The following is a 19,254-nucleotide window of genomic DNA, read 5'->3' as shown; positions in this document are numbered from 1 at the left end:
ACGTTACATCGATGACCTACTTTTTATTTGGAAAGGCTCCCAAGAGAGTTTAGAACTGGCTTTAGCGGATCTCAATACCAAAGATGATCGCATAGACTTCACCTGGAATATCAATCACCAAGAGATTGCTTTTTTGGATGTCCTCATCCAAATAACCCCACAAGGTATACAGACAGACCTGTACAGGAAAACTACAGACCGCAACAATGCGTTATTGTACAGTAGCTTTCACTGTGACTCTCTCAAAAGACATTTGCCCTATAGCCAGATGCTGAGAGTGACCAGGATCATCTCCGATCCCAACACCAGAATGAACCAAATTACAGACATGGCATCCAGATTTCAACGGAGAGGATACCCAGAGACCATCCTTAAAGAAGCCACGGATCGAATATCCAGCACTTCCAGGACAGACGCCCTCATGAGCAAACCTAAAACAGAAAGCCAGAGAATGGTATTAGTTTCAAGGTACTCAACCTCAAGCAACCAGTATAAACAGATCATCATGAAACACTGGCGTATCCTGTCATCGGAACCGGATTTCGGTGACCTCTTTCACGATCCCCCGATCTTTGCCTATACCAGGCCTATGAACTTTAAGGAAATTCTATCCAAGCCCCCTGCTGTAAACACATCTATCGTTCACACTGGCACTCGACCATGTTACCATTGCAGTAACTGTAACAATGTAATCAAAGGCAACATGGTTTGCCACCCAATGAGAGGGTTTAACATCAAACTGAACGTTGATGCTACATGTGACTCGTCTAACTTAATTTACCTCCTGAAGTGCCCATGTGGCAAAACATATGTGGGAAAAACAAGCAGGAAGATAAAGACAAGGTTGAACGAACACAAGTCCAACATTAGGACTAAGAACACTAAATCGAATATTGCCATTCATTTCAATGAAGCAAACCACAATGTATCTCAGCTTAAATATATGGTCCTCGAGATCGTCCAACGAAAAGAAGGCAGAGATAATAATAAGGCGTTACTACAAAGAGAAACAGCCTGGATGTACAGGCTACAATCACAGAAACCTTTTGGTCTTAATGACCGGACTGAGCTAAGTTGCTATCTGTAATGCTGCCCGTGGGCACCTTTTGATGCACTGTGACGCTGTCTTGCTGATTGCTTTTGTCAATGTCATTTTTTCTCATCTTTTTATGTATCCGTGGCAGGGAGTCTTTTTCCCCATTCCCCCCTCCAAGATGGCCACCCCCTATCCCTCTTGATTTGACCCATCCACATTGCACTAAGTCCCTTTTTTGTTTCCCTCACCGTTTCACCCTCCCTCTAAACTCCGCGTTTACCTCGCGGAGTTTCACCTTCACGGATCGCATTTGCCGCTCCCGCTAATGAGACAGACCTGGTAAGTGTATTGGCGCTACCCCTTCCCGCTACTTTCTCTTGAGCGAACCCCCGTTACTAGGTTGAAACCCAGCGACCCGTATGCTAATTGACGGGATCGCTTTTGGTTAATATAGTTACGCATGCCTGCTATCGAAGCTCTCCCGAGCTTCCACGTTCATAATGTCACCCTCCAAGCGATCTCCGCTCACAACCTTCCAGGTTGAAACTCGAGCACATCTCATTTTGATCTCTGACATTTTTGAACCCGCACTCCCACAGCCGGTCATTACTGTAACCATTTTCATCGTTCTTTATTATGCACGCACTTTTGACTTTTCGAGTAACCCTTTATTTAATTTCTACAGTCTTTCTTTTCCCTCGTCACCTCGCCATGTAGAACCAATGTCAAATTATTCTTTCATGCACTGAAATGTATTGTATTTTTTTATTTTTTTATTTTCCATGACATTGATTTGGCAATATATCCTCTTTTGTTTTAGAGCTCCTTGAGAAAGGACACCATTGTCCGAAATGCATCGGAGCTATGTACAGTTTCAGACGATATAAACTGATGGTCTGCCAATTCATATGAATATAATATGAACTACTGCTAATGATTAACCTGGATTAAAAACCTACTTGAAACTTTCAACATTTGGAACTTTATTGGTTTAAACTGCTTGGAAACCACTGTGTTGTCTTACCACACACAGCTCCACATAAGTGTGCCCATCACAGGGATGCGCCTACACCCTTGTAGCGCACTCAACCCTTCAACCATTTAGGACGTACCTTGAACAGTTACGCCACCTGTAGGAGCACCTTCACCTTGATACTTCGTTTACCCTCCTAGAAGCTTCAATATACACGCGGTGCGCCACGCCCATCCCATTTGGTATATTTTCCCTCACTGTTCTCAGGGCAGGCAGCACGCACCTGACAACATGCAGTATGAAGAAATATCTAAATCGACAGAAGCTCGAGCTGAAACTTTAGTTTTTGACACAGATGCAACAGAGAGGATATACGCTTTGATTAGCGATGATTTAACACAAACCGCGACCAGCAGAACAAAGGAACAATGCATCAAGCAACTATTATATTTGTCAAGACGCCGAATCAACCAGAAGCTACACGCCAGTACTCTGATTAAATATCATAAGGTACTCCGCATTCCCCGTGGCCTACGGATTGCATTGAAACCGTCACTCTGTAAGAACTCCAAGACATTCATTGAGAGGTGGAATGCAATTTTAAATAAGTGCAGCCTTGACTTGATCTTGTTAATTGTGGAGGAATTGTCTGGCATTCTAACTGAACTCACCCATGAGATAACAACTCTTGAAAGTGAATTAAAAGAACTGAGTACCCCTGAAGAACTAACTGCGACACTAGAAGAGATCTCAGCTCAACTGGACAGACATACAAAAGAAATAAACGAACGGAAGATACGCAAATTCAGGCGGGACACCCTGGACTATAAGTTAGGGGAGGTATATACGTGGGCTGATGTTTATGCCCAGCGCTGCAGAAATAAACCTTATAACCCAAACACGGACACCTCATCTTCTGGGAGTGACAACACCAACAGACCTCCAAGAAGAACACCCGCAGGACCATCCACGTCTGCCCAAGCATCTAGTGAAGCACCTCCAACTCAGAATATTGATTTAACCACCACTGAGTCTTTTTTAGGGGAAGGTTCAGACAAAACCGCAGACCCCGACGGGGGAAGAGGGCTGGAAAAAGGCAACGGAGAAATCCAACAACCCTCAAAGACCAACAAGAAAACCAGGAAGCACCGCTAGTGATCAACATCTCGAATACCCACTTGACCGATCATGAAACTAGGATTCTTCAAAAAGGCATGACTTTTGTTCCTACCAGTGACACCAACCTCCTTGAACTGGACGTTAGTACGTTCAAACTCACAAGGAAACTTCGTCTCAAACACTTTTTTGAAAAGGTTCTAGATCCCACCACTAATCCTAAACCTGACCAACTTATGGGTTTACGACCCTCCAGTACCTTCATACCACCTGTCAGCCACAAAAGTATTGACACGTTCGAAACTTTAGTCAAACAAGACATCTCTAAGATCAACTTTCGCAAAAAGACTCATAAGAACATCACCATTAAAGATATGGACACTCTTAAAAACATTGCAAAAAACCCTGCTATAAAATGTGTGAAAGCTGATAAAGGAGGCGCCCTCGTCATCCTTAACACTGATCTTTACAGGCAGAGAATAACAGAACATGTCATGGACTGCAATGTTTACTTACCCCTAGAAGGTAACCCCACGAATGAATACAAAATGGAATTATTGTCCATTGTCAACAAAGCTACAACTGATGGAGTCATTGAAGAAAGAACTAAGAGATATCTTGTCACAGAACATCCACGGAGTCCATCGATAACCATGCTCCCTAAGATACACAAAAACTTGTTGGACCCACCATTCCGTCCAATTGTTTCGACTAGAGGATCAATTCATGAACCTACTGGCAAATTCATAGACCGTTATTTGCAACCTATGGTTCAAAATTTACCTAGCTACATCAAAGACACCACACAACTGCTAAACAAACTATTGACCATGGAATTTTGTGAAAACGAGAAACTGATCCTTTGCACGGTCGATGTGAGAAGTTTGTATACCTCCATCCCGCACGAAGGAGGGATTAATGCGGTGGAACAAGCCTTGCTTTCATCTGGAATTAATGACACCTTGAAACCTTTCATTCTTGAATTGATGGTATATACCCTGTACCACAGCTACTTTGAACACGACCAAACCTGGTACTTACAAATGTCCGGAATGGCTATGGGGAATTGTGCGGCTCCCACCTACGCGAACCTATACATGGGCAATTTCGAACATAACTACATATATCAAAACAGAATTTGGACGGACAACCTTAAGCTTTACACACGTTACATCGATGACCTACTTTTTATTTGGAAAGGCTCCCAAGAGAGTTTAGAACTGGCTTTAGCGGATCTCAATACCAAAGATGATCGCATAGACTTCACCTGGAATATCAATCACCAAGAGATTGCTTTTTTGGATGTCCTCATCCAAATAACCCCACAAGGTATACAGACAGACCTGTACAGGAAAACTACAGACCGCAACAATGCGTTATTGTACAGTAGCTTTCACCGTGACTCTCTCAAAAGACATTTGCCCTATAGCCAGATGCTGAGAGTGACCAGGATCGTCTCCGATCCCAACACCAGAATGAACCAAATTACAGACATGGCATCCAGATTTCAACGGAGAGGATACCCAGAGACCATCCTTAAAGAAGCCACGGATCGAATATCCAGCACTTCCAGGACAGACGCCCTCATGAGCAAACCTAAAACAGAAAGCCAGAGAATGGTATTAGTTTCAAGGTACTCAACCTCAAGCAACCAGTATAAACAGATCATCATGAAACACTGGCGTATCCTGTCATCGGAACCGGATTTCGGTGACCTCTTTCACGATCCCCCGATCTTTGCCTATACCAGGCCTATGAACTTTAAGGAAATTCTATCCAAGCCCCCTGCTGTAAACACATCTATCGTTCACACTGGCACTCGACCATGTTACCATTGCAGTAACTGTAACAATGTAATCAAAGGCAACACGGTTTGCCACCCAATGAGAGGGTTTAACATCAAACTGAACGTTGATGCTACATGTGACTCGTCTAACTTAATTTACCTCCCGAAGTGCCCATGTGGCAAAACATATGTGGGAAAAACAAGCAGGAAGATAAAGACAAGGTTGAACGAACACAAGTCCAACATTAGGACTAAGAACACTAAATCGAATATTGCCATTCATTTCAATGAAGCAAACCACAATGTATCTCAGCTTAAATATATGGTCCTCGAGATCGTCCAACGAAAAGAAGGCAGAGATAATAATAAGGCGTTACTACAAAGAGAAACAGCCTGGATGTACAGGCTACAATCACAGAAACCTTTTGGTCTTAATGACCGGACTGAGCTAAGTTGCTATCTGTAATGCCGCCCGTGGGCACCTTTTGATGCACTGTGACGCTGTCTTGCTGATTGCTTTTGTCAATGTCATTTTTTCTCATCTTTTTATGTATCCGTGGCAGGGAGTCTTTTTCCCCATTCCCCCCTCCAAGATGGCCACCCCCTATCCCTCTTGATTTGACCCATCCACATTGCACTAAGTCCCTTTTTTGTTTCCCTCACCGTTTCACCCTCCCTCTAAACTCCGCGATTACCTCGCGGAGTTTCACCTTCACGGATCGCATTTGCCGGTCCCGCTAATGAGACAGACCTGGTAAGTGTATTGGCGCTACCCCTTCCCGCTACTTTCTCTTGAGCGAACCCCCGTTACTAGGTTGAAACCCAGCGACCCGTATGCTAATTGACGGGATCGCTTTTGGTTAATATAGTTACGCATGCCTGCTATCGAAGCTCTCCCGAGCTTCCATGTTCATAATGTCACCCTCCAAGCGATCTCCGCTCACAACCTTCCAGGTTGAAACTCGAGCACATCTCATTTTGATCTCTGACATTTTTGAACCCGCACTCCCACAGCCGGTCATTACTGTAACCATTTTCATCGTTCTTTATTATGCACGCACTTTTGACTTTTCGAGTAACCCTTTATTTAATTTCTACAGTCTTTCTTTTCCCTCGTCACCTCGCCATGTAGAACCAATGTCAAATTATTCTTTCATGCACTGAAATGTATTGTATTTTTTTATTTTTTTATTTTCCATGACATTGATTTGGCAATATATCCTCTTTTGTTTTAGAGCTCCTTGAGAAAGGACACCATTGTCCGAAATGCATCGGAGCTATGTACAGTTTCAGACGATATAAACTGATGGTCTGCCAATTCATATGAATATAATATGAACTACTGCTAATGATTAACCTGGATTAAAAACCTACTTGAAACTTTCAACATTTGGAACTTTATTGGTTTAAACTGCTTGGAAACCACTGTGTTGTCTTACCACACACAGCTCCACATAAGTGTGCCCATCACAGGGATGCGCCTACACCCTTGTAGCGCACTCAACCCTTCAACCATTTATGACGTACCTTGAACAGTTACGCCACCTGTAGGAGCACCTTCACCTTGATACTTCGTTTACCCTCCTAGAAGCTTCAATATACACGCGGTCCGCCACGCCCATCCCATTTGGTCTAATAGAGAACTAAACAGAATATACACAACAAAGAATAGACCAGGCACCAGACTAGGGCGCAGACATTTGGTGGACCAACAAAGCGTGGTGCAGGTGGAGGTATCAAAAGAATTGTGTGTGGGAGAGGCTATATTGGTCTTGCATTCCCTTATAGGCCATCATTGTCCCCCCTTGGTGGATGTCTCACAAGTATGTGACTCTTATCCTGTCCCATCGGGTGAACCCTAAAGGATTTGACACCTGCCTGAGCCAGGTACCCTGACGCAATATTGTCACGTTGATTGCGCCCCATTTTCACTACCTGTTTGGGATTATCCCAACCCGTTTTCCAAAATACCTGCTATCTAATCTAAACAGTATGATCAAAGACTTTCTGGAAGGACAAAATACTGTGTCTTAAAATGAACAAGCTGCAGGTAGATATGACCTTTGATGAGTTGCGCTTGCCTGATATGGCACTTTAGCATTAGATACACCATTTGTCACGTTAGGTATACTACTTTTCCAAGGATTTGAAAAGGTCTGTCTTTGTGATAATTGAACAACATCTTATAGGAAGGATAGCTTATCATATCCTACTGTACAGATGCATAGCAACAGTAGAAAGCAGAGCGAACTCAGTCCTCTTGGAAATGACCCAAACATGGGCCTCCACCCACAAGCAGTTACATGTCATTGCATACTCATATACCAATAGCAAGATTTAGCACAGCAGAGCAATCCAAATCCACAACACACTTGATTGGAAAGAATGATGGGGCAAGGCTATTGCTACAGTAGGACAACTGCTAGAAGGTAAAGATCTGCCATCTTTTGCAGATTGGCAAGACAAATTTCCAAAACGGAATTAGCTTTAGTGGAAGCATTGTTTATAAAAGGTACTCTTACCATTTTCCGACCCTAGTCATAGATGATCAGTGCATGAATATCTACAGAGATGGAGTTCTCAATCAAGGGTTGTTTCTAGGCTGTGCAAAACTCTGTTAGAAGAACTTAATGTCCATCCTCTTTGAACATATCTACGGGTAAAATGACAAAACAAGTTGGGAAAAGAATATTCTGGAACCAAATGGCTTGAACTGTTCGATAACCATGATAAAAGCCACAGGGAGGCGAGACCAACATTTATCTCCTACAGAATATTGCATGATTGGCACTGGACTCCTCAGAAGCTGCACCTGCTCAATCTAAATCATTTGAGGGGATGAACTCACCCCACCCCACTTTATAGTACAACTCGTTCATACTCCAAGATTTAGTTATGGAAGTTGCTAACTGAAGATCCAAACGGAAAGGGACTGGTGTAGAATCTTAAATGCTACCTGGCACAACTGCACAACTTTTGTTTCTTTGAAAGTAGGCGCCCATGTACCAGGAAATAGCCAATGCTTGTCTCCACACCATGGATACATAGTCTCTCCCTCTCTGATGATAAAGTCATCAAGGATCTACTAGTCAGTGATCGGACATCAATTCTTCCAGGACCTCTCTTTAATTAGCATTGAATAAGTCAGGATGATCTAAATGGCTGAGTTAGGGATCAAGTGTGATGGATCAATTGCCATATTCCAGTCTCTTGCTATGGTAGTTTTCGAGGAGGCACATTCAGTGAACACTATATTCAGTTTGGAGAAAAATTTACATTTTTAGTCATTGGGGCATCTAGTCTGCTATCAGCATCTTCACCTGAACTGATAGTCTGGTGATCATGTAACTGGCTTTTCTATCATTCCATATCTTCATTACCGTAACTAGTAAATATTTATGAATCAGTATGGCCTCACTATTTTTTCACGAATAGTGAGCTTTTGCGTTGCCCGTGCCATTTTCAGATCTGGAAGAAAAGATCCCTCTACTCACTCAATCCCATAGTTTTTTTCGATACCACTTTAGAAAGATGAGTTTCCTGGATCAAAGAGTTTTTTAGTTGAGAAATAGGTGAGCACCTTTTCACATTTAATATAACTGTTGAGATCGTTGCCCATTGCTAGTCAAAGTCTAAGCTGAGAGTGTTCTCTTTTGACTTTGAGCATGGTTCATAATTCTCCTTGTGTTGTATGGAAAAGAAGTCCTATTTGAGAGTGAGACTATAGACTTGGGTCAGAAATTTATACTTACTGCGTGTGATGCTGGAACTCTTTGCAGTTTGTTTTGTAAACTTTATACTAGTGTGCATTACAAGTGGCATCCTACGGTTTTTAGGGCCCTGGACAGAATATAATTTGGGGCCCCCTTCTTGGAACAACTCTAAATGGATTATTCATTGTAGGCTCATTCACACCCTCAACAACTATGGACAGACCATTGACAACCCTCTTCCTTGGCCAGCCTACATCTGGGAGAAAACAGTCTCTCCGACCCAGTGAAGCAGAAAGACATGCAACCTCAACAACCCTCCTGGATGTGGTGCAGTGAATTGGCGTTTAACAATTTGGGCCTGATCATATGAAGGTGCTTTTTTTGCATGTTAGTCCCTGCTCCAAGAGGAATAGGGACTCTTAGTCAGGTGGCACTAGACTTCGAATGCTTTAGCCAAGCAGCTTCTTCATGTCAACAGTGCAGTCATGGAGGGAGCAAATAATGCTGCTCTGCACTGCACATTGGCACGTGGCCTACTCACCAGAAAAGCAGTAATATTTTTGATCCGACAAAGTCTTCTACCCACTATGTGAGTTGTAGCTAGTCTGTAATCACTATTTGGGCATAAGGTGCTGATGGGCGCTTTTGTTTACTGCACTGTTTGTGCTGTGCTTTACTGATATTAGGACTCAATAGTAAGCAGTCCATGATTAAAATTGCTGGCAGCAGGTCCACAAGGATGATGCACTCACATAGGGAGCACACAATGCCTATCTTTACTTCACGTAAGTGGCACATGCTGAATAAAGTCCAAAGGCCTATGCTGTTGGAGTGGGCCTATGCACTTAAAACGTTTACAGTGCTTGATGAATAAAACCAGATGAAACAGGCATTTTTCTTTAACCTACTCTTCTCCTAGGTGGGGAGGCTGACTGGACAGCCTGCACTGTCTTAACAAAAAAAAGTAAGTAAACCAATAGGCTAATTTAAAATCTGGAAAGTCTGACACTTTCCCAAAAGCATAAGGGCCAGATGTGGTGTTTGCATTCACAAGTTGTCCTAATTGCAATTGGTGAATGCAAAAGCCCCTTTCAGAATGTGCGAAAGGCAATTCGGCTGGTCCAAAATGTGATTCCTTCTTTTTGGAAATCCCTATTTTTCAATTCCGAATAAAGAATCCCAAATAGGGATTTCCAAATTGTGAATCGCAATTTATATGTATGAAGCATTTCCTAATTATACCTAGTGCAGTTTTAGGAAAGACAGCTATCACCAATTTCAATCAGGTGCTAATCAGGTGCAAACTATAAAAACTGGCCCAAAATGCATCAAACCCTTCACAATTGCAGCATTGTTTGTTCTGGCGAGGAGAATAAGCATTTTGGCTGGTATGCAGAGGAGGAGAAGATTTTTAGGGTTACTCTAACCCTGTTCAATTAAAGTGAAGAGGAGATATTTGAGAAATACAGTCTCAGTAGTCAGGTCATTTTAGAATTGATTTCAGATTTACATCCATGCCTAAGACCCACGCTTGCCCAACAAGCATTTGTGTCATTGTGTGATTCATACACATTAGTTGGCGATTTACATTTTTAATATTTGTGACTTGCAGCTGCTGCATAGAGAGCGTAGAGGCCTCTAAACCCCAAACAACTGAGATGTCTCTGAAGCAATTTCCTCAGCAAGGAGACCAGCATGACGATGCCACTGAAAAAACCTGCAATGCATCTGTATATCTCTCAAAGATGTTGCACTGCTTTCCCTGGCTGGGCTTCTGGTTGTTACTTGCTCTGTGTGTGTGCCAGGTACGTCTGTGAGTGGCTCAATTTCACAAGGATTTTCATCACTGTCATCCTGCTCTGTGTCTTCTGTTGTGATACGTCTAAGAAAAGTATAAAGATGCACCTTAGTATACTGAATATTTTATTGGCTATATTTAATGACAACGTTTTTGAGAGCAAAATATTTTACATATGTTTATCTGCATTTCATAAATCAATAATTATTGTTACTATAACTCCAATAATGCATTTGAAAATTTAAACAACCATTATAATGGGGTGACTTGAATTCTACCTTCCAATGTAGATGATGAATTTCATGTATCTATGTTGGACAACCCAACAACACTCACAGGTTGAGTTGCTGTCATGTGTGTTGGCTGTGTCAGCTGAGATGGACCTCTGCCTGTTCCACGTGCCTCCTCAAAAGACTTGCTACGTTTTCTTCTGTTCATGATATTAATTTGTACCATCTTTTCCTGAATTCTCGGAGGGTACATTGCGTCACTCCAAGGTAATTGATTTTTTCCAAGATGTCATGCCAGATTACATTTTTGGGGGGCTTCTGGCACAGTGAAAGAGCTCTTATTTTTTTATAGATTTATATAGCGCGAACTAGACCTGAGACATCGGGTAGCAGAGCGCTTTACATGAGCACCAATTTCATTACAGATGGATAAATTCATGTTTTTGGTAGTCATAGGGAGATTAGGTGATTTTCCCAGAATCACAGGATGTTGAGTGTTATTCCAGAGACTCGAACCCGGTTCCCTAGCTTCAAGGGCGACTGCTCTAGCCATAAGACTACATCCTCTCCTGTAGTATGTTTATCTAGGGACCTATATCGATACTCCTATTTCTGACCCTTGTCCGGTTAATAAATCACTAATATCCATACAAAGGCACAGAAACCCGTTTTCAGATTAAGTTATAGCACATGCTGTCACATTAAGCAAGCACTATTCCTCCAGCCCCCTAGAAAGCACACCGAGTTCTCAAAACAAATCAAACCACCAGCAGACCTGGGAAATCCCCAGCAGCTATTGTTTTGATTTCGTTCGAGAACTCCTGTAAAGAATGTAAGAACTACCAGTTCTTATGACATCCTTACTGACGTCTTATGTCCATCCTTACGTCAATCTCGGCACCTTTCAGGTATAAATATACCGACGCTGCCCTAAGCAAAGACACGGTGGTGATGAGATTGGAGCAGCGCTACTTGCCGGAGAGCCCAGCTGATGCAGGAAGCCCACGGACGCTGCCCCTCCCTTTTTGACGCGCTGAGAGAGACGCTGTCTTTTCTCCTGCCGAGAAATCCAGCCTCCGGCGTTTCCGGCTTGCCCTCGCGGGTAACTGGGATACCGAGTCCTGAGAGAGAGATACCAGCCCTCCTGCCTTCTAAATCCCAGGTACTGAACTGACTAACCCCTTACAGAGAATTCTTGAGTCAGATTCTTGGCAAAACAAACTTAACAAAACTGCTACTTACTTACTCCCTCCCACGTATTAGGCTTTGGTCAGGTACACCGGGGTAGGCGTAGTTAGAAGCACCAGTTGAGTACGATTATTCAATGTATATATGTATGTATAACGTTTATCCATTTTAAAGTATCATATGGCTAAGAAACCATATCAATGCTTTTACAGTATTATTTTATAATCCTGCTTTTACTGTATGCACTTTACTTAACTATAAGTATTGCAATAATAGCGATTCATTTCTCTTGTATGAGAAAAGAGACTGATCAATAAATAACACCTTTTATTGAACACGCCCGTCTCTTCCTTTTCTCTACAATCTGGTGGAACTAAGTATGCACGTATTGACTGAGTAAAATAGTTGTCTTTTGTTTCCACACGACTCTAGAGATATACTCTTGATTAGGGAGAGCAAAGTTGTCATGTTCTATGGTTGTCAGAAACTAAATCCCTTCTTGTCTATCCAGGGAGGTTAAACTCCTCCTTGCCTATTCGAGAAAGTTTCTAGTGAACTCTGAGCTAGCTGGCACACAAAACTTTAAGTCTAATATCGTCAGTAGAAGACCTAGTTAACCTCTGTCCTACGTCTATACTATTGAAGATATTATTCCAATGCGCAGAGCCTATTGGGATAATAGGAACAACACTACATGGCGCCCAACGGTTTGGTAAGGCGATAAATCTAACGCAAGGCATTAGAGTAACTCAGTTGTGCTTTTTCACACAGACCCTTTCTCCCATAAATACTCCAAAGACGTCTGGAGTGGGTCAAAGGTTAAATCCACCAAACTTAGTAGGAGGAGACTCCTATGTATAGTTTTTGGTTTATTCAACGTTGAAGGATACACTGTTCCAAAATATTGTGCACCTAATCTTTGTTTCCTTGGAAACCTGATCTGCAACAAAAACCCTTCTTTCAGAAAAAATTTCAGAAACTGAAGAAGAGAGGGAGACAGCTAGAATGGCAGCTCGTCTCATAGAGGATGACAATAGTCTCCTGCAGACTGACCCGGACGCAATACTCATCCCGGTCAGCATAAGAAAAACTATAACACTTAAACTTATAGAGAATGGACTAACACCAAGAGGTGGTACATTCATATTCGTAATTGAGGCACATGAATATCGGCAGACAGAGGTATTCTATTCATGGATAAACTTTCCAGCAGCAAACGCTGTAACAAAGGAATTCCACTATTACAAGATAGAGGAACCTCCGGATGAGTACACTCCTTTCGAGGAGGTGGAAATACCACTAAAATACCAAGAGCACCTGCTCTGGTTTAAAGGCGCCCTAAAACATAATGATCACATCACCAGGCTCGGTCCACTAGGTAGACCAGGAGCAACGTGGCCGGTTCTAGCCGGATACACACCACATCCAGACATTGAAAAAATGTCAATACCAGATCTTTTAGCACAGCTAAAACAACTGATTAAAATACACAGACAATTAGTCCAATATGTAATGCGGACTTCAACAGTCCAAACAGCTATTAAAATTCCACAGCTGACCCCTCATCAGGGGAACACAAATAAAATCACACCACAGAACATACAGTCCTGTCTAGGTAAAGTACCCATTAAAAGGGAACAAATTCCATTCTGGTTAGCACAAAAAATCACTCAAATAGAGGCGGTATTTCCGGATACCACCCCTGTTGAGAAACACAGAATTCTGACTATCTGTCTTCCAATGGGGATCGCACCACATGAGGAAGACTGTGACACTTGGGGCACAGTTTTTGCTTCCATTTATACAAAAACACATGGTGTTCCGTCCATAGCGGTAATACCAGAGGTGCTAAAACAGATTCAAAGTGAATACGGTCCAGAACCTGCTTTAACTCTGGGTATGAAATTACTGAAAGACTTCAAGCAGGTCTCGGAAATATTACTAGCCAACATAAAGGGGGAAGCAGCAACTGTGGCGATCCGCCAAAGGTTGAAAGAAACAGATATAGCAGACCAACCATTTGAACTTGCCAGAATCATAGAAAAATCCTATGAAGAACTAGGAAGAGATAGTTTGGGTGGGAAACCAGTGAAACCCCAACTAACTGAAAATCCTGAAAAGGTATTTATTAAAAATAATCTAAACACTCCAAAAAAGAGCTAGGATGGAAATAAACAATCCACTCCCAAAGAAAAAAGATTCCAGTCCAGAGGAAGGTCTCCTCGGCAGAGAGAAAGATCTCCGGACCAAGGACACAAGTCTCCCCAGAGGGAGCCCTCTGAGAAAAAATACAACCTTAGAAATAGGGATAATTTGAAGAAACCTGATAGATATCAAGATATTGATACACGTCCCTCTCGATCTTTTCAGACTTCCTCGCAGAAATTGGAAAGAAGAGGACGGTCAGAACACAGGGAAGAGCACGTCAAGTCCAAAGACAAAGAACCTGCTCATCAAAGTAAAAAGTTACAATTCCCAAAGAAGAAGGTAGCCAGTATTAAAGTAATCAAACATGCCGAGGATACTGAGGACACAACTGAAAAACGGGCTCAGACAATGCTAGACAGCGCAGCAGAAGTGAGCATAGCTCGCAAGATCCTGATGAATCATCTGGAGACAGTGGACACGAATGAATACATTCAAGTGGAAACTGCAGATACCAGAGTTAGCAAACCTCATAAAATATATGAAATAACGTTACGTATAGAGGGAGATAAAACTAGGAAAATAAGGGGTCTATTTTGGGATAATCTCTCCAAAGGTTATGACATCCTTCTAGCTGAAAAAGACTGGCCACCAGAGTTTGTCAGGGAGTGCCCTCATGGCAAAGAAATGATTATGCCTGCCTTCTCAAATCAGCTGGGCTTAGGAGGCCATATTGGGGGGAATTAGGGTTGGCGTTCGAGTTCTTGCTCGCCTCCCGCCCGCCCACATACAAAAGCGGCAGTGTAACGCAAGCGCGCTGATTGCTAGCGCGTGTTCGACCCTTGAGGCTTGAGCCGGGGGCTGATACTCATTTTTAACATTGTGTGCATTTAAAATTGTTTTGCACCCGATTTTGTTATCATTTAATTTTAAAATCTACCAAATACCTGGTTTATTATACTTGTCCCCACTCCCAGCGCAGCCGAGTCAGTGCTGACGCTGTGGGAAGCTGGGCTTAGGAGGCCATATTGGGGGGAATTAGGGTTGGCGTTCGAGTTCTTGCTCGCCTCCCGCCCGCCCACATACAAAAGCGGCAGTGTAACGCAAGCGCGCTGATTGCTAGCGCGTGTTCGACCCTTGAGGCTTGAGCCGGGGGCTGTTACTCATTTTTAACATTGTGTGCATTTAAAATTGTTTTGCTGCCGATTTTGTTATCATTTAATTTTAAAATCTACCAAATACCTGGTTTATTGCACTTGTCCCCACTCCCAGCGCAGCCGAGTCAGTGCTGACGCTGTGGGAAGCTGGGCTTAGGAGGCCATATTGGGGGGAATTAGGGTTGGCGCTCGAGTTCTTGCTCGCCTCCCGCCCGCCCACATACAAAAGCGGCAGTGTAACGCGAGCGCGCTGATTGCTAGCGTTTGTTCGACCCTTGAGGCTTGAGCCGGGGGCTGTTACTCATTTTTAACATTGTGTGCATTTAAAATTGTTTTGCGGCCGATTTTGTTATCATTTAATTTTAAAATCTACCAAATACCTGGTTTATTGCACTTGTCCCCACTCCCAGCGCAGCCGAGTCAGTGCTGACGCTGTGGGAAGCTGGGCTTAGGAGGCCATATTGGGGGGAATTAGGGTTGGCGTTCGAGTTCTTGCTCGCCTCCCGCCCGCCCACATACAAAAGCGGCAGTGTAACGCGAGCGCGCTGATTGCTAGCGCGTGTTCGACCCTTGAGGCTTGAGCCGGGGGCTGTTACTCATTTTTAACATTGTGTGCATTTAAAATTGTGTTGCGCCCGATTTTGTTATCATTTAATTTTAAAATCTACCAAATACCTGGTTTATTGCACTTGTCCCCACTCCCAGCGCAGCCGAGTCAGTGCTGACGCTGTGGGAAGCTGGGCTTAGGAGGCCATATTGGGCGGAATTAGGGTTGGCGTTCGAGTTCTTGCTCGCCTCCCGCCCGCCCACATACAAAAGCGGCAGTGTAACGCGAGCGCGCTGATTGCTAGCGCGTGTTCGACCCTTGAGGCTTGAGCCGAGGGCTGTTACTCATTTTTAACATTGTGTGCATTTAAAATTGTTTTGCGCCCGATTTTGTTATCATTTAATTTTAAAATCTACCAAATACCTGGTTTATTGCACTTGTCCCCACTCCCAGCGCAGTCGAGTCAGTGCTGACGCTGTGGGAAGCTGGGCTTAGGAGGCCATATTGGGGGGAATTAGGGTTGGCGTTCGAGTTCTTGCTCGCCTCCCGCCCGCCCCTAAACTTGCATAAAATGATGTCATCATCCCGTCCGCGCGCCAAAGGCAAGCCCGTCTGCGCCCGTCCGCGACCGGACGGGGCCAGGGGCCATGCCCCCTGTCCCTTCTTCGAGCCCCCACATAAGATACACCTCTAACGATCTATTAAGACTGAGACCACTTGCTAAAAAAGAGTGTGGTCATTCATATCATCCTCTAAACTTGCCCATTCTGTGCTGACATTGTCATCTTCACCCTAAAGGCCTTCTGTTTATGGAACATCAGAACTCCTTTAAAATGCTCCTCCTAAATTGCAGATCAATGCCTAGGCACCAAACCGAAATATCCATATTACTCGAAGAACATAACCCGGATGCGGCTTTCTTTACAGAGACTTGGTTAACCGATTCGTCGGTGCCAGACCTTGTCCAAACATTGCCACACGGCTATCAAATAATCAGAATAGACCGTATCTCAGGAAAAGGAGGAGGACTGGCAATAGTGTTTAAAGATACTTACACCTGTCGATGCAACCCTATCCCTATTCCTGACTGCGAAAGCTTGTTGTTCAATCTAGAATTTTCATCTAATTTGAACTTTTCTGGCGTCCTGGTTTACCGCCCCCCTGGCACGACCAGACAGTTTTTAGATACTGTGCCCTCAATAATCGCAGATCTGGCTACTACATCAGCCAACTTCACGCTGTTAGGAGATCTAAACATGCATTTTGAAGACGCTGCTGATCACGCTGCCCAAGAGCTAATTGCTGATCTATCTGCACTACAACTGGTCCAACTTGTCTCCTCACCTACACATGTGAGAGGACATTTACTAGATCCAATATTTAGTAACTGTTTGGGTCTAGTGACAGAGCCTCCTATTGCTCTTCCTTGGACAGATCATCTACTGACTCAGTTCACTTGGTGCATCCCTAAACCGCCTGTTCTTTTGACTGGTTTACGGGAGGCTCGAAATTGGCCGAAATTGTCAACTGATGAGTAGGCTCGTGAACTTCAGGCCACAATTCCTCTAATTACTACAGATCCAATAAAAGCAAATGATATCTTTAATAGTTGGATCACTCAGTCACTAGATACTATCCTTCCAATAGTAAAATCTCGCACCAAAAGGTCCAGAACATCAGCTCCATGGTACACTACAGAACTCAGGGAGATTAAACGTAAGTGCAAAAGGCTGGAGAGAAAATGGCGTCTGGGATATACAGACCCCGATAAAATAGCATATAGAAACTCCATCAGGAACTATAAGCTAGAGATGAAAAAAGCCCAATCCCAGCATTACACACAAAAGATTAATGATGCTAGGTCCGACTCAAGGGAAATCTATAGAATAGTGAAGAGTCTAACTGCACTTCCCCAGCCTCCGATAAACAGTGAGAACCTACAAGTCCGCTGTAACGAGCTGGCAGATCATTTTCTTAATAAAATAAATTGCATCTACTCTGTCTTTCCTACCACTCATTCACAGACTCAAGTAGCTATTGCCAGCTTTTCAAACTATGGGGAAGCAGATAATAAATCCCCAGTACTGGAGAATTTCCCATTGTTGCAACTGGACCCATTAGCCAGCCTAATGACCCAGGTAAAATCGGGTTCCCCCAGCGACTCGGCCCCTCCTAGATTTTTAAGGACTGTCAGTCAGACCATTCTACCAGTCATGTTAAAGGTACTTAATGCTTCTATTCTCACCAACGTAGTCCCCCCTAAGTGGAAAGAAGCCAGGGTAAAAGCACTTGCTAAGAAGCCTAATATGAGCGTTACCAATTTTGGTAATTATCGTCCTATCTCCTTGCTCCCCTGGGCCAGTAAACTTCTGGAAAAATATATCAATGGCATACTAACCAATTTCCTAGAGGAAAATAATCTCCTTGAACCCTCGCAAACCGGCTTCCGCCCCCAAACATGGGACGGAGTCGGCTCTGTTGGCGGTCCTGGAAGAAACAAGGGGCCTCTTGGATCGGGGAGGATCGGTGGCAGCTATCCTCCTCGATCTCAGTGCCGCCTTCGACACTGTAAATCACACCATCTTGCTGCAGCGCCTATGGGAAATTGGGATTCATGGAGGAGCTCTGCAGTGGATCCGCTCATTTTTATCTAAGAGGCAATTTCAGGTCTTTGAGGGAGTAACCATCTCCACAAGTAAGCCCTTGGACTGTGGAGTTCCGCAGGGCTCCTCAATAAGCCCGACGTTATTTAACGTCTATATTAGACCGCTGACTGGGGTCGTCCGTCCTTATGGTATTAAGATCATTACCTACACGGACGATACCCAGCTGGTGGTCTCCCTTACGCGGGCTGGAGACCCTGCGGGCACAGTGGACCTGGCAGGATGCCTGAGTGAGGTCAGTAGGTGGATGACCCTGTCTTGTCTCAAACTTAATGGGGACAAGACAGAGGTTATGATGCTGGGACATCAAGCACCATCCACGATCAACCAGATCTGGCCAGCATGTCTGGGTACTCCTCCAGTCCCCAGGGAGTCCATCAAGAGCCTGGGAGTCTGGTTGGATAAATCCTTGATGTTTAACCATCAAGCCGTCGTGCTATCTGCCACCTGTTTCGGCCTCATTAGAGTGTTGAAGAAGATTCTCCCATTACTACCGTTTGAGGCCAGACAAACCGTGGTCCAGGGACTGATACTTTCGAGGCTGAATTTTGGGAACTCGCTCTATCTTGGGGCTCCTGAATCCACATTAAAAAAGCTGCAGATAATCCAGAATTGTGCGGCTCGAACTCTGCTCCAGCTTCCCCGCAGGACTTCTGTGAAGGCCGGATTGACAAGATTACACTGGCTCCCGGTGAAAGACAGGATAAGCTTCAAGTCCCTTTGTGTTGCTCATCGATCTTTCTGGGAAACTGGGCCACTGATCAGTCGCCCGTTAATTACCCCTTATCTTCCAACCAGACAACTTCGGTCCACCAATGCCTTATTGGCTGTTGTACCTAGGGTTAAAAGATCTAGATCAGGAGGTCGCTCCTTCACTCTGAACGCGGCCAGACTGTGGAACA

The sequence above is a fragment of the Lissotriton helveticus genome, chromosome 2_2 (genome assembly GCF_964261635.1).
Source record: "Lissotriton helveticus chromosome 2_2, aLisHel1.1, whole genome shotgun sequence".
NCBI classification, from domain to species: Eukaryota; Metazoa; Chordata; class Amphibia; order Caudata; family Salamandridae; genus Lissotriton; species Lissotriton helveticus.
Note: the sequence above shows the minus strand (reverse complement) of the source record.